Raw genomic sequence first — 15,676 nt, forward strand, 5'->3', positions numbered from 1 at the left:
ACTAGTCTAGAAAATACTCTAATGGATATGGTTTTGTGTCCTTTTATTAACACAAGTGTTCTTCACGTTGGTTCCAAATTTCCAGTGCCATGTTAATGAGTGTTTGTAGGGCTTTTTGTTAAAAACTTGCCCATTAAAAGGGATTCTCAGTGCAGTCTGTTTGGACTCAGGACAGCAGCGTGTGCCTCCTTTGGTTGTTCCATATAAATTATGTACATGCAAATCTCTGGTTTTTTTCAGCTGCTTTTTATATGTTGATAAAATACGTGATTTCTCCTGCTATTTTGAGAAGCTGTGTTGGAAAGTTCTTGTATATATATTCTTGTAGAATTCTTCTTTGTTTTCAAGAAGACTGGCGAGAGTCACAGCTTGAATCAAGCCCTCTAAAAATGAAACTTCCTAACTGTAATGTCTATTTCTTTTGTAACTTTGACTGTTTGTCTTTCCTCTATTGAGCATTAGTCAGTATCTAAGTACAAAATACACTTTAAAAATTTGTTTTTATTTCCAGCATTCTTATTTGGATATCCCCATGCTTTCAGGGAGAGGTTTAGTTAAAGTGATTGTTGTACACACTTGGAATTTCAAGCTGGTTAAGATGTATCTGGATTATGTTTGGATTTGCCATTCCAACAGTTTCAGAAAAGCAGAAAGGCAATTGTCATTGGACTGTAATAGGGATCCCTTTTATGCTTGTATTAAAACTTTCAAGGAATGAAAGGTTGGTAACCAGCAATTGAGTTAAAGTAAACTGAGTTGACAAAAAAGCACTGTTCTTTTTGTAGCTGCATACTGCTTATTCTGTATGACTGGAATAAACACATTAATAATGCACTTTGCTAAGATCAGCTTATCCCTCAACTTCTAGAGGTATTTTGTTACATTCTTTGTAAAAATAAAATGTGATAGAAGTGTGAGTGTGTATGTATAGGAAAAATTTGTAACATAATGAGACACTTTCCAGAACCTAATACTGAATAAAGGGTATAGAGGTTCTTATTTGTCAACTCCTCACTACGCAAATTCAGATGCATAATTAAGCACTTTATTTTTCTTAAACATCTCTTAAGATAAAAAATAGCACTTGAGTGTGATGCTAGGTCATCTTGACTGTGATGGCTAGAGCCATTGTTTGAAAGTTGTAAGAATTCTGCTTAAAAACCCAGACTACTGTGCAAAAGAAAGCAGAAAAGGCAGATACATTATTTTGATAAGGTATTAATTGATGTTTTCATATCAAAGACATTGCAAAGTTAAGTTTTTCTGCTTCCATCTTTGCTTGGAATAGTGATGATTTCTGTGACAGATTGATTTTTTGTGAGGTTTGACAAAGGGAAAATTATGGCAGCAGTGGCAGTTAGGTTTAACTTGCTAGTGTGACTTTTCTGCAGCCTCCAGAATAGTACTTTGTGTATAGCCTAGAACAATAAGGCTGAAGTTTGTTTCGAATGCACAGTATAGCTTGTGCTGCTCTTTGGTGGTCATTCATATAAACTCATATTAAGCATCTTTTTCTTCTGCAACTTTGAAATCATGCCTTAATTTAAAACTGTAGTTTACTTTTAGAAAATGGTTTTATGCTGGAAAACCTTGGGGAGAAAGGATAAAATAACCTTCTAGTTTTGAGGTGTGATGTCTGGCAGGTGCATGCATTGTTGCATGTAGTAAAAAGTTAATCTGAAACAAAATATATTTAAAAAAATTTTAGATATTTAATTTTGCTTTTTCAAAACTGTGACATTATTATATTTGTGGTCACAAAAATGTGAGACACAGGACACATCAAAACTTGGACCAGACTTTTAGATGGTGGGGAAGTTCTACAGAATTCTTTCAGTGTCTCTTTCTTACGTGTCTCAAGTGATCTAGAAATGGCTAATGGAGTATTAACCATAGTGAAAAAACATCTATACATTGCAGGGGGCGGGGGGGAGTGGCACGGAAACAGGCAAACAATATCAAACCTGCTGAAAGAATAGCTAATATACTTTCCTAGGGAAGTCTGGCTATATCCTATGTAGATGGAACACTTTGGAAAAATGTTTTTGAGAGAAGAATTGAAATTACTGAGTGGCATGTTGGTTTTCTTTTAAAAACAAAACAAAAGCCACCACCAAACCCTAACCACTAGCTTGTGTTTCTATTTCTGTCAAAAGTCCCTTCTTTATCTTAGTGAAGCTATTAATTTTCTCTTTTCCTACCAAGGGTAATCAAGGACCTGACAAGGGGTCAGGGAGAGGGGGAGTCCCGCGACAGGGATGCTGAATGGAAGCTAACATGCTACTTGTGCCCTAGAGGGGTAGCCAGTTGAGCAGGGGAAGGAGGGTAGATGATTACACTGGAAATTGTTTTCTTTCTATCATTTGGCAACTGAAGTTCTTAAGTTACCATTCGATGTAGTTGGAGCACATGTATCCTATTGTTCTCTCAAGATACTATGCTGTTACTAGCTTTCCTATATACAGTCTTGTGCAAGCTAAACAATCAGACCAAAACTAAATTGAAACAAAAAGCCAGATGGTTTGTGCAGAGGACCAGTGCAACAAAGTAACTATAAGTATGCTTCCTGTCAAAACCCTATTCCATTGGTAAAAATGCATGGATTGCTTTACATGCAGGCTTGTGTGTAAATATTGCTGAGTATCTCCTTTTTTTAAAGCACTATTTCCACATGATTTCCACAGAAGTCTAAAGTATGTCAAACTTAGCAGGGAAATATATTTTATATCCTCTTTATCTCTATGACTTCAGTGTTCGAGGCTTCACAAGCACTCCTTTTTGGTTATAAGTGACTTAAATGAAACTTTGTTTTTCAGGGAGCACACTACTGCACTGCCATCTCCTTGTGAGTGGGACTGGGAGCACAGCTGTACATCAAAGCACAGCACAGCAGGTAGACAACGGCACTCAAAAATCATCACTCCTCCCAAGGTACTAGTCTGTAGTCCAGTTGCATCAGGTAGACCTAGCCATTCGTTTAAAATTATGTATTCTTGTCATGTGCTAGCTAAGGTATATATTCTTTTAACTATGTTTTTATAAGGTTTCAATAAATTGTACTTAGTAGAGTAATATGAAATTAAAACTAGTTATTCTGAATTATCAAATAAACTTTAAATGGTTACATGCACATTTGCTGAGAACTTGATGATGTACAACAGGCCTCCAGAAGAGGAAGGTTTCTGCAATGAAGTCAATATTCTGCTAAAGTTATGCAAATAATAATGCACAGGCCTGTACTAGTTCATCTGTTAGCTAAACATTGGTAAAGAATGGATGTAATCTATGATGATGTCTTCAGCAAATATAAATATTTAGCATGAACTTGGGGATAAATAAATTACTTTAGGCACAAAGGGTAATATTCATGGGAGTTGCTTAGTGACTCAGTCAGTCCTAGGAAACAGAATAGCCACACAAGGGGAGTTGTTTTGCTGCATATTTTCTTACAGTACATCATTAAGGTAAATATAATCCTTTTGGCATATTAACCTTGCTTTTGAAACCTTTTCTCAAGTGCTTCCAGAAGGACTATAAAATGTGTCCTCAGTCTTATGTGTCAATCGAACATGCTTGGCTTGTTTTTGTAAGTGATTAACAGATGATGACTTTAGGAGAGGGAAAGGTTTTTATGCTGATGTTTTGCAAAACTATAATTGACTTCCATTTTTGAGATGAAGCAGCTATTGCTGCTTTAGTAATTTACTTTAGAATGTGCATATCTGCTGTCCTGACTTTCTAATTTGTGACGTATTTAACCAAAGCTCTTTAATTTTCTGGGAGTGAGGGAAAAATTGATATAAGAATATCAGTGAAATGTAATTAGGCAGAATGTCTCAGCTGAAGTCTTGAGCAGCCTCTGACATTTTCCTCAAAACAAAAACCTTCAGTGGTAGGGTATGCCAAATTTACACCAGGGAATGCGGATAGTTGCGAGCTCAACTCTTAGCAAAAGAAACTCCAGAACCATTTATCAGCAAGATCGAGATGGCTCAGAAGGTGCATCCAGCTGCTTTGTCTGTGGGCTTCTAGGAGTTGTGCAACTGGCAAGGGAATGACTGTATGGTTGTGTCCATCTGCTTTCTCTTATTGTTCTTGCTGTTCTCTTTTGGACTAATTGACAGCTCACTTTAGTCATTTGCGAAAAACACCACCCAAAAGTGGGCATTAGTACCCTAGCTGGGACCTTGCTGTTTCTGAATAGGGTTGCAGAACTGCTTTGTTTCTTAATAAGCTCATCAGCAGGAGGTTTGCCAGTATAAATAGGATGGGGAGAGGCAGAGCTTTGAAGCATACTTTTCGTGCTCTAAGGAACTAACTTGGCTGAAGAACTGCTGTCTGGAGCTTTGTTTTTTAAATTAACCCCTATATCAGGGAAAAAAGTAACACATCTTTCTGTATGTTACATCTTGTGTAATCTGCATATTCTTTTGCTTGTTTTTAATAAGCATAATGATCTCCATGAGAATGGGATTTTTGTTTTCTTTATTGTGTTGTCTTAATTAATTTGAGCCATAACAGTTGATTAGTATGGTAAAGCTTTGATGTTGTAGAGCTTGACTTCTAGTGGGGAAAGGCAGATAAATAGCTAAAAGCAGAGGATTGTTTCACATCCTTGCCAGTAGTCAAGAAACATAGGGAAGAGAGGAAGGAAATGAGATGTAAGCAAAATGAATGTTCAAACAGAATGCACCTGCAATTAAAAATGAAAAAATTTGAGTTAGGGAAGATATTTCCTTTCAAATGTTGATACACACTTTTGTATGGTGTCTGGGGAAAAAAACAGTACACACTTGTGTGGTTTAGATTTGTTTAAACTACATTGTTATTTCTTTCTTTAGAATAGTGGGTTTAGTTTTTGTAGCTTCTTAAAGTAGTAGAGGTTGAAGTGCTTATGCCAAGCAAAGTTGTTTCAATTTGCACAGCGTGTAGAGGAGGGGATGGGGGGGAGGGTGTTCAAGCAGAGTCACTGTTTTGCTCTCTTGCAGTAGGTCAAACTTTTATTTGCTTGCCTGACTAGTGTAATTTTCAAGGAACAGCGATGTAATTTAAAACATTGCTCAGATGAAAATGTGGTTAGAACAAATAGACTGTATTTCTTTTTCTCACAACTATAATTTTTATTAACTGTTACCAAGCACCTCTGCATATTCTCATGCTGTTTTATTTATCCTGTGAATGTGCTATACATCTCTGTTTTCTAATTGCCATATTCTTTGCAAAAGGAAAGTAGCAACAAAGCAAACAGTCTTCTGATTTAAAGCAGACCAAACTTGTAATGTGTGAGATCTGTTAGAACTGATCACTGTCCAAAACAGTGAGAAAGATATACATTACATTATATATATATATAACTGTATTTCATATTGTTAATGTCCAGTGCTGTTCCTAGTTGTTCAGCATGTAACAGTGTTTCAAATTTTTTTGTAAACTCAGAAATTGAGTTTATGATTGACTTAGAACAGTACTGCCTCTTGCTCTAAATAATTATCTACATTTTAAAATTTTTAACAGTTTGAGATGGTTCAGTAAATCTCTGTGTCTAGGTTAAAAAAATTTAAAATATTCTGCTCTTGAAAACATCATAATAGGTGGCCTTCTAAGTGACAAAGGATTTTACACTGTGATTATCCCATAAAAATTATGTACAAAGTGTGGGATACTGTGTATGTTGGGCTCTATGTTTCTTCCCAGGACATCTATGCTTTCTAAAATAACAGCCTTAGTATTGCTGCTTTGAGACTTGGAAAGTGTGTATAGCTGTTCATCCTTGCAGTGCATCAGAGACAGACAACAGACCAGACCCTGCAGCTGCATGCCAAAATCTTTATGTTGCATAATCACAAGCTGTACTTTGGAAGTGGAGACAAGGGGCAGGATAATAATTGCCTCATTCTGCTTTAAGCTGGCACTTGAATCATGCAGTAATTCCAGAATTATAAGATAATTCAGGTGGAAAGGGACCTCAGGAGGTTTCTTGTGCAACCTCGTGCCCAAAACAGGGTCATCTGTGAGATCAGAACAAGTTGCCTGGGGCTTTACCCTGTTGGGTTTGAAAACCTCTTAGGACAGAGATCGTAAAACTTGTCTGCAGTGGGTCCACAGTCTGTCTGTCCTCATGGGGAAAATTGTTTCCCTTTGTGTACATCTGAACCTGTCTTGTTTGAACTTTGGCCCATTGTCTCTTATCCACCTTGCACTACTGCTAAGAACCTGGCCTCATCTCTTCAATCTCTTCCTGTCAGCACCGGTGGGCTGCTGCTGAGTGTCCTGAAGCCATCCTTCCTCCAAGCCAAACAGACCCAGCTGCCACAGCCTCCTCTTGCAGAGCCAGTGCTTCAGCCCCCACCATCTTGCTGACCCTTCTTTGGACTCACTTCTACACATGGTAGCAAGTGTTGAGATAGTATGCAAGGTGTTTCTTCTCCAGTCCCCCCAAGACAGAGATCAGGATTATTGTGCCAGGTATGTGACAACCCCAGTGCAGAGCTGTCATGTTTGAACATGTTTGCATGTTTGAACCATATGTATGGAGCTCCTGGGCAGTTCCTGAGAGTCAGAGGTCAGCTACCTACACATCCTCTAATCCTGGAGGTTGAATCTGTTAGTGTCCAGCTTACTATATAAAGAAGCAAACGTAATTGGATTTATGAATCATTTAAGTAGGACTGGGCTGGCTGATTTGTGTGATTTTGCAGGCTGATGACAAATGGCACTCTAAAGAGATTGCCTGGAAGGGAAGGGGGAAAGGCTGTTTGACAATGTGGTATTTTTAGAAACTTCTACAGTGTCTCTCATGACAGGATCATGAACACTTGCTTATAAACAAGAGCAAAACTGGCATCTCTTTTCAGATAGTTCCAAAACTGGACTAGCAGCCTACATTCCCAGTATCTCTTTCTGAAATCAGTTCCCAGCTCTTAAAGGAGGTTGCCTTTTCAGCATGCTGTCTGGCAGTACTACCAAGTGTTGAACTTTAACATTTGAAGAAACAGAAAAATAATTTATTGTCATAGGGACATGTTAAAAGGCTTGATGGTGGAGAGGAGGCAGAGAGAACCTGAATCACAACATGCTTGCTGCCGGCAAGTTGCAGAATAGCCTTACTCTGTTGGCTGGAGTAACAGTGAGAGCAGCTGCTTGTTTTAAATTTGCATCCTCTAGTGTAGTGTTAAATGGGTGTTCTCTCTGTGGATGCTGGAAGTGGCACAACTGCTTCATTCACAGTAGCATTAGATAATTTATGGAATATGTCCTAGGTTTTGCATGACTCAGGCTACAGCAAGTAATCTCTCTAAATTAGTGCTACACAGACCATAGATTCAATCTGATTGTAGGCAAAAATGTCTCCCTTGATTACTTAAACTGAAAATCTCAATGGGAAATGTGTTCCCTGTAAGTTATTTGCATATTTTTCATAAAGTTAATACCAATAATCTTTCCATTGAAGTTAATTTTAAAATTCCTTTACACCTACATAACATTCCATAAAATCCCCTGCAGATGATGCTGTTTTGTAGAGTCATTGCACATGTCGAAAAGCTGGTCCTAAGTACTGCAGGGAACAGAGCTGCAAATGTGTAGTAGCCTAGTTCATACAATTTTTACATGGTGCTGATACCCAGCCTTTACTCTTCATGATGCAGTATCTCTTGCAAGACTGACTACAACTGGACCTGCACCTCCCATTTCAAAGGGAGACCAGTCACTGAAATGTGCATGCAGTCATGCCTCCAAACACAGAGGCTGCTCTGGGACCTGCACAGGCACATCAGAACACTTGGCTGAGGGTCCTGCCCCTCTTCTGCTTGTGTTGCTGTCCCAAGTGAGTTTTGGCTAGTTTATAGGTATTCTTTATCCACACTGAGGAGTTTTGTGGTGTTTCAGAAAAGATGAGACAGGAGAGGTTAAACTAGTGGTAAACAATATGCTTGAGCTGCAGGTGAGGGGTTTGGTTTACAAGGGAAGAGAGAGAATGGGGATGCTGTGCTACCATGGAATAGCTGTTAAGTAAATTGAATGCTTTGAGAACATGTTGCCCCTTTTCCTAACACAGGAGGCAGAAACTTGAGGTGCTGGAGGAGTTTGCACAATTCTCATCACTGTTTACACTGGTATCCTTCCATTTGTTGCTTAGCTGGCAGTCGGTCTTCCTCTCATAAGGCCTTCCTGCATATTCATCTTGGGAGGACATCTTGGTCAAGAGCAGGCCTGAAATTTTGCTGTTAGTGGTTGAATTGCAGGATAAGAAACCTGGCAATTGTTACTACACTGTTCTGGCAATTGTTACTACACTGTTTCTTACATCAGTCCATGCCATCACTATGAGCATCTGGGTATTTGGCCAAGCTCTAGAGTAAGCATGAGCACTAGAGGCCACTTAGTGCTCACATTGGCAGGCTGGTATGGGATGATTTATATGCCCATTGTGGCAGAGTAGCTGTTTAGTTTGAGGGGAAAAAAAAAAAGAAAACACGAAAGGATATGTATACTTTGCTCTTAAAAGTGAGAAATTTTATGGATAATCATGGAAAATATTTAGAGAGCCCACGTGGATTATTTTCTATCTGTTATTGCAGGACGCTAAATAAAAGACAAACTGATAGGCCCTTCCCAGATGGTATTTTGTGGTAAGGGATCCAGCCTATCTGGCTTGTGGTCAGTTCCTCGGTTTCACTTACCTCAGGCTAGCTTAGTGTGTTAACCCTCCTTGCTGCCCTACAGGTCAGGGAAGTATAGCCTCTCTTAGTGATAACACCTTGTCGCTTTGATGAAGTCACAGAACACACCAAAAGGAGGCATTAGGTCAAGCCACAGCTTTTGTCTGGAACCGCAAATAATCCTTCTTGGCCTCGGACAGGATAGGCAGACCTTTAGATTGCTCTGACTGGCACTGTCTGCTCTCGCCAAGAAGCTGTGGCTAGCGGGGGAATCAAGAGTAGCAGCTCTTCATCTTTTGCTAGAACTTGTGTGGAAGGAAGCAGCTTCAGGAGGCTGGTGCTCTACTTTATGCTGCCACGAACTTTGCATATGTGTTAAGAGATGGCAGTCAAGAGATCTGGTGGCTTCTTTTCCTGTCCCACCTCATGTCTGACAAGTGCTTTTCAAAAAGTATATTGCCATCCAGCTTAAAACAAATGTTGTTCTTGCATCTACAGCTGTGTAGTTGTCTGCAGAAAAATTATGTTTTCATTGTGTCATGTCGTTTCAACACATACTGGACAGTGGATTTCTCTGCTAATGCTGCGACATAGCATTCTATGCAGATTTTGCCAAACTGTGCTCATTGGAAAGTGCCTCCAGTTTGCAGAGGTGTGCACCAGCGTGGAGCGATAGCTGTTTTGCCTTGCTATGCTGTATCTCATGGGCGAATTCTTGATGCCAGAAGCTATCACAGTATCCCATGTGTGTGAAGAACCTGGCCCCTTTCATTTTTCCAAGTGGTCCTTACTTTGGCCATGTACTGGACTGCTAGCGTAGCAAAAAAGTTGTATGGTATCACTCACTTGTAAAACTGAGAACAGGAACAACATCAAACAGGAGCAAAGTTCATGCTTTGGCATTTTTTTGCTTATTCTCTTTAGATTTGAGGGTACGCAATACAAAGTAATGGGCTGTTTGCTTTTTTTTTTTTAACATTGGCTTAAGAAAGTTTTTCCCTTACAGTTGGTTCTCATTCTTAGTTTCTTCCTTCCAAGAGTTGATTCAAGTATTGCCTCATCCACCCAAAATAGCATAAAGCCAGGAAGACAGCAGCACTTGGGAAAGAAGTCTTTTTTTATGAATATAATGTGGTTGAATTTCTGCCCATCTTCTTAGTGTTTTTAGCGACCACTCGCTTCTGCAAGCTCTTGGGAATAGTGAACTCAATAACATGGTTTTTTTTTTACAATATGTAATTACAGCTCCCAAAGCAAGCAATTTGGCCTCTGAATTAATAGTAGTGGTGTGGACTTTCAAGACTGGTATGGAAGGCTGTTAGGTGGTGGGAAGGAAGTCTGACCAAGGCTGTGGACTAGAGAAGTGTCAGCTGCGTGAAGGCTTTCACATCCACGTCCTCCTAAAAGCACACTGACAGAAAAGGTGGACATGACTGGGGCGTGTCGGTTTGACAGAACCGGGCTGTGGATACTGTCCAAAAGCCTCATGTCAGGAATGCTACCCGGGCTTGAGCTACCAGCCCCATCACTCGCATTTATCCTGTGACGGGCGTCAGCTGCTGGCCGCTGCCAAGGTCAGGAACACAAGAAATATTTTTGTAAATGGAGAATAACAATTCTTTTCTTCCCAGGGAGAATGGAAGTGTTTCTTTGCCTCCCCGGGGCGTTTACAGGCACGATTGGCTGGCGGCGGGGGCGGCCGGGCCCCGGCAGGACAAAGTCTCTCTGTGGAGGGCTGCTCAGAGCCGGCTTTGTCCTGCCGGGCTCCGGCCGCCCCCGCGGGGCTCCGCCGCAGCCCCTCGCCAGCGGCCCGGCCGGTTCCCTCGCGGGCGGAGGCGGGAGAAGCATTCCCGAGGCAGCCGGGACTGCTGACCGCCAGCCCCCGGAGCCGCGGGCGCCGGGCCCGGCGATGTTACTATGGGAGCGACGCAGGGCTCCGCCGGGAGCGGCCCGCGGGAGCCCGCGGCCGGGGCGGAGCAGGTCGGTAGCATCCCCGTCACCCACCGCGCTCCTCCTCCTCCTCTGCTGCTGCAGCCGGGCTCACCCACCGCCCCCCCAGCCGCGGGCCCCCAGGGGCCGGGCCGGGCGGGCGGGCAGAGGGGGCGGGCGGGCGCACAGGTGCGTTCCTGACCCGCGGGACCCGCCTGCGGCCCCGCGTGTGGAGGGCAGGAGCCGCTCCGGGCGGGCTGCGGGCTTGCTCCGCGCTCCCCGCCGGCGCGGGCTGCTGGAGACAGCGCTGGAGCCGAGGGCGGTGGGAATACCGTGGGTTTTCCTGTCAAATGGGAGCGGAGAAGCAGCCTGTGCTCTGAAGCGCTGGCAGGTGCCTGTGGTGCCCGAAGGCTGTACGAAGTTTTGTATTTTAAATACTGGTTGGGCTCAGGGTGCAAGGTCAGTGTTTTAACCGAGAGTAACCCCAGTGGAGAAAAAACCGCAGAACTTTGGTGAAGAAAAGCCGCTTCCCCCCTCTCACTGGTCCTGGCTTTTTAAGATTGTCAGATTACTGCTGAACTGCAGTATTCAATGTGGCTATGGAGTAGTAGGCAGCATCTGTCAGGAGGGGAGGGGTGGTGTGGTGTGCATGCCGGCATATAGAAAACTGAACTTCTCTATAGTCCACTAAAATGTGGATGGAAGCCATAAACACTTATTTACACCTCATGCTTTGTTTTGTGTTTTGTAAAATAATCAGTACTCTTAAGTATCCTTGAAGTGCTGATTATTTTAGGAGATTATTTCCATACTCTGTGTATTTGGGTTGTTTATTGTTTGAATGGTTTGGTTTTTCTTTGTTGTTGGTTTTGTTTGGTTAGGGTTTTTTTTTGCCGCAGAGGTTGTGCAGTTAATCTGGGTAATTTAATCCTCTCTTCTTGTTCTGTTATCTTCAACCTCACCTGTATTTGAGTGTTTCATCTCTTCTTAATCCTTCTTGTAAGTCCTTTGATACAGATCCCAGTGTATTTGACAGTGTTGCTCCAGTACATTTGGTAAGTAGGTGCAATCATTTGCTGTTGGCTGGGGTGAGAGAAATGGAAACAGCCCTAATAATGTGCTGGTGCCTTGCAGGGGTCTCTTGGGGATGAGGTTTACATGTGCTGTCCTGAGATGATGGAAAGTCTGACTCGTGCACGTTTGAGCTACAGGAGTTACAAAGCCTGCATTTACAGATGTACACTTCACATGGCTATAGCTTAAATACTTCACTTGAACAAAGTTATAGTCATGGAATGATTCTTGAAGTAAAATGCTTTGCAGTGTACTCAAACAAATGTAGTGCCAGAGTGTGTTGTCTCCTCTATTTGTCCTAAACAGCAACATTTTATTGGCCTGCTTTTATCAATATCGGTGGAATCCTTTCGAGGTTAATGGCAGTGCTTCTGTTCTGATAAAAAATGTGGGTTTCCAGGTCTCAACTGAGTATATGGCATTTCGTCAAACCACCTCAGGGCCTGCCTTTCATGTAAAGAAGTAAGAATTAATTGGTTTGGTTAAAGCGTCTTTTTGGTTCACAGCTGTGAGTCCATGCAGTGTGTAGGTTATGAATTCAGTACCAGCTTCTCTGTCAGCAAAAGGAGAGCTTTGGCTGATCTTTCCCTCTGTCCGCTGTGTGAGACTGTGAGAGAGCTCATCTTTCTGGGTGGACCTAACTCAAGCAGGGAGACATGGTCAGCGTAGCTACCATGATGGTTATGTTCCTTATAATACAGTTGCTAATAAGGCCACAATTCCATTTCTTTTATAAAGACACCAGTTTGCTCATTATTTTGTAGAAAAAGAGAGAAGAACCTGGAGAGATACTACCGCTGTGAGTTCTAGATTCCTTTTTATTTTTCCTAATGAAGCTGTGCAAACAATATAAAATTTATAACTAGGAATTCTGGCTGTAATTCATGGCTGTTAAAATTGCAAATGAACTTAGAATCCCTTCATCTTTTAAAGACATATTTGGAATGTGTTTCTTACCATGAAAATTAAGAACTCTCCAAAAATTTTGTGTCATCTGTGCTGATAGGAGAGACATCTACTGCAAGTACCAGCCTTCAGGCAGATTTATGCTCCTGAATGCATCCAAACTGGAGTGTACAGTGGAAAACAATATGTAAATGCAGTTACCCAAAGCTTTTTGAGAATAAAGCATCATCTAACTTACTAAATAGTAGGAGACATGCCTTCATGAACTCTTCAGGCATGTCTATCCCAGATCTTCAAAATGCAGTAAAGAAGAAATGCTCCTTCAAGGCCTACAGTTCTAGCAGTTAACTAAACAGACGGATAATCAGCAGCAGCCTTCCAGGTATTTGTGTCTTTTGTTGTGCCCAATTAAGTAGTCAGGGAGCAATATCTTTTTTGTGTATTCTGCCACCAGAGTCTCTAGATCTGAAAAACAATACTGCGTGAATGTTTCATAACTGAGTTCTGGATGTTAAAAAAAAAACAGCATTAAAAAAAAAAAAAATTGAAAGAAACCAGCTCTGATCTACAGCATCTGAATACAGCTACAAGAAATAATGCACCTATTCATTATTCATTGATTTATGACTTAACAATATGTATATACTTAGCCTGCCCTACCTCTTGCTTATACATGCATGCCTATTCTGTGACAAGAGAGCATTCTGAATGCTCACCCCTTATGACTTTTAGTCAGTATGAGCTTTTCAGAGATAATGCAGGATGTCTAGCTAGACTGTCATTCTAGGCTCCATAAACAAAGCTCTGAGAAGCAAATTGTTAGCCTTTGACTGAACTGAGCAGCTTGCTGCCCGGGTCAGCACTTGGCACTGATTACTCTTCTTTCTGTGTTCCAGCACTTGCAAAAATCTAGTGGATAATGTGAGTTTCTTTTAATGGCTGTGGCTGAGGATTCTTCGGTCCAACCAGTGTTTCAGAAGCTTTTTGAAGAGTTGCAGAACAGGATGAAAAATAACTTACATTTTTTTATTTCTTTCTTTTCCGTAGAAATTCTTATTCCAAGAATAAAAAGTGGTCAGTGGTTTTAGTTATTCTGTTCATAGAGTTGATACATTATTAAAGCAATTGAAGTGACAGTAGCATAGCTAATTGGTAGCATGTGTGTGCATGCTCTTTAGATGATGCATAAGAACTCGTTTCTGCTGTATGGAGCTGTACTTGCATTGTTTTGTCTGTGGGCTAAGTAACAATTATAGTTTGGCTGTGAATTTTTTATTTTCTAACACTTAGTTTCCTAAAACTCTTTCAGTGGGGATATTGTTTCTGACTCTGTAGTTTGGCAGGATCTCCCTTTTAGTTGCTGGCAGTTGACAAATACTTGTATGTGCTTTACCTCAGTATGATGTGTTACATTAAGGCAAAAAATCCCAGTGTCAGACTTCTGAAGACATAGTGTTGCTTGCAGACGGATGCCTGCTGACATTTCCAATAGCTGCTCTTTGCTCAGCTCCTCTTTGGCAATAATTCTTTCCTGGCTGTTTGTGTGCAGTGCCTGGTGCACCTGAAGGTTTTAAGGATAGGTTAGGATGGTGGAAGAAGGTGAGGAGTCTTGTACCTCAGAGACACTTGTCAAGCTAGCTGTTGGTAGAATGTGAGACCCCCTGTACCAGAGTGCTGTTGCTATGTCCCTCTTTGCTGTCCCTTTAGTGTATGTGAAATACTTATAATCTAGTTCTAATATATGTGGATGTCTTAAGTATGTTTATCATTTTCTGGATGGCTTTTTGTTATTATGTTGTTATTATGATGTCTGTTTAATGTTTGCTATGGTGGTGAACTACAGAATTTAATTAAATTTTATTCATTAGTTAAATTTTATTAATTAACTTCTCTCCCCTGTTTTTATAATTTGACCTAATTTTCAGGTCCTTTTCCAAGCTTTCTTTTCCTGCTTTATATTGTAGAAGCCAGAAGCTAAGTTCCTAATGTCTTCTGCAGCAATATAAATGGACTAAAACTCTTGGATCACACTAATTTGATTAGATTTTTTAAAGCATTTTCATCTATAGGCAGGTACATAATTTCAGGGTTTTTTCAGATGGTTATTATGGTTTGCTTATGCTTTGTGTGTCAGAAGGTTCTTGAAGTGTGTAATGCTCTTTCATGTGGCTCAGACCACAAGAAGAAAACTTTCTATTCCAAATCTCAGTTGAGAATGAACTAGTTGCTACCAAAATGAGATTTGCTCAGGGTGGTAATTTAATGGAAGCATTTCTAAACCTTAACGATTCTGACCTGTTTACTTTCCCTTCAGCCACATAAGCAAAAGGATTCTCTTGTTTTCTTTCTTAGTTCTTTTCAAAGCCGCATGTGGTTTATGAAAGTTGCAAAAGGAGGAATAAATTTTTTTCTGTTACTTGCTGAGCTTGTTCTGGTTAGTTTATTCTTTGTGTACTCAGTTTGCAGTTCAGTGGAAGTGCCCTATTTCATAGGGATGTGTCAGTTTGGTTTCATTTAATGGTTGGAGTGGTGCCTGAAGTTACTTACATTGATGTTACATGCATGTGAAGTGTTTCAGTAGAAATATTGCATCAAGGGCTCTAGTTTTAAATTGTTTTGCTGGCATTCTTTCAAGTGAAGAAAGAAGGGCTGCAGATAAACTCGAATTAGTGCTGTAGAAATGAACCAGACACGTGAAAGTTACTATCTTGATATGAAAGAAAAGGGCAGCTGACTTCATCCCTCTGTCCCTTGTGTTGATTTACTGCTTGTTTTTTGGCTGCTGTCACTTCATAATTTTAGTTAGAAAAGTCATGCTAAACTGCATGGTAGGTGTACTTGGAGTTCACATCCAGCCTTGCAAGAAGATTGAGGGAAAGGAATGAAAACCACTTGAATATTACCACTCTCATCTGCCCTTCTGTTGTTTTCTTGCCTCAGAGTGTTGTCAGGTACCGGTGAACTTTAGTGTAATACTATTTTATGTTGGATGATAGGTTGCTGGTGACACTGCCCCAGAAGAATTCAGAGCTGTGGCTATATGATTGATTTTGTTGTTTGAAAAAGTAATTATAGTCCTTTGGAGGCTCTGAGGAGGAACCTTTGCT

The 15,676-nt window shown here is 40.9% G+C and overlaps 1 protein-coding gene across 3 annotated transcripts in view; it reads left to right on the top strand.

The window, feature by feature from the left end:
* The window catches only part of TJP2 (tight junction protein 2), a 63,007-nt gene that overhangs the window by 9,570 nt on the left and 37,761 nt on the right, over positions 1-15,676 (top strand). For 2 of the 3 annotated variants that reach the window (XM_058824359.1, XM_058824358.1), the window contains one exon: positions 2,821-2,931. The gene's annotated coding sequence lies outside the window, so the exon portion shown is untranslated. The remainder of the gene's footprint in view (positions 1-2,820; positions 2,932-15,676) is intronic. The other variant, XM_058824357.1, reaches the window with a different exon arrangement.

The sequence above is a fragment of the Ammospiza caudacuta genome, chromosome Z, assembly GCF_027887145.1.
Source record: "Ammospiza caudacuta isolate bAmmCau1 chromosome Z, bAmmCau1.pri, whole genome shotgun sequence".
NCBI classification, from domain to species: Eukaryota; Metazoa; Chordata; class Aves; order Passeriformes; family Passerellidae; genus Ammospiza; species Ammospiza caudacuta.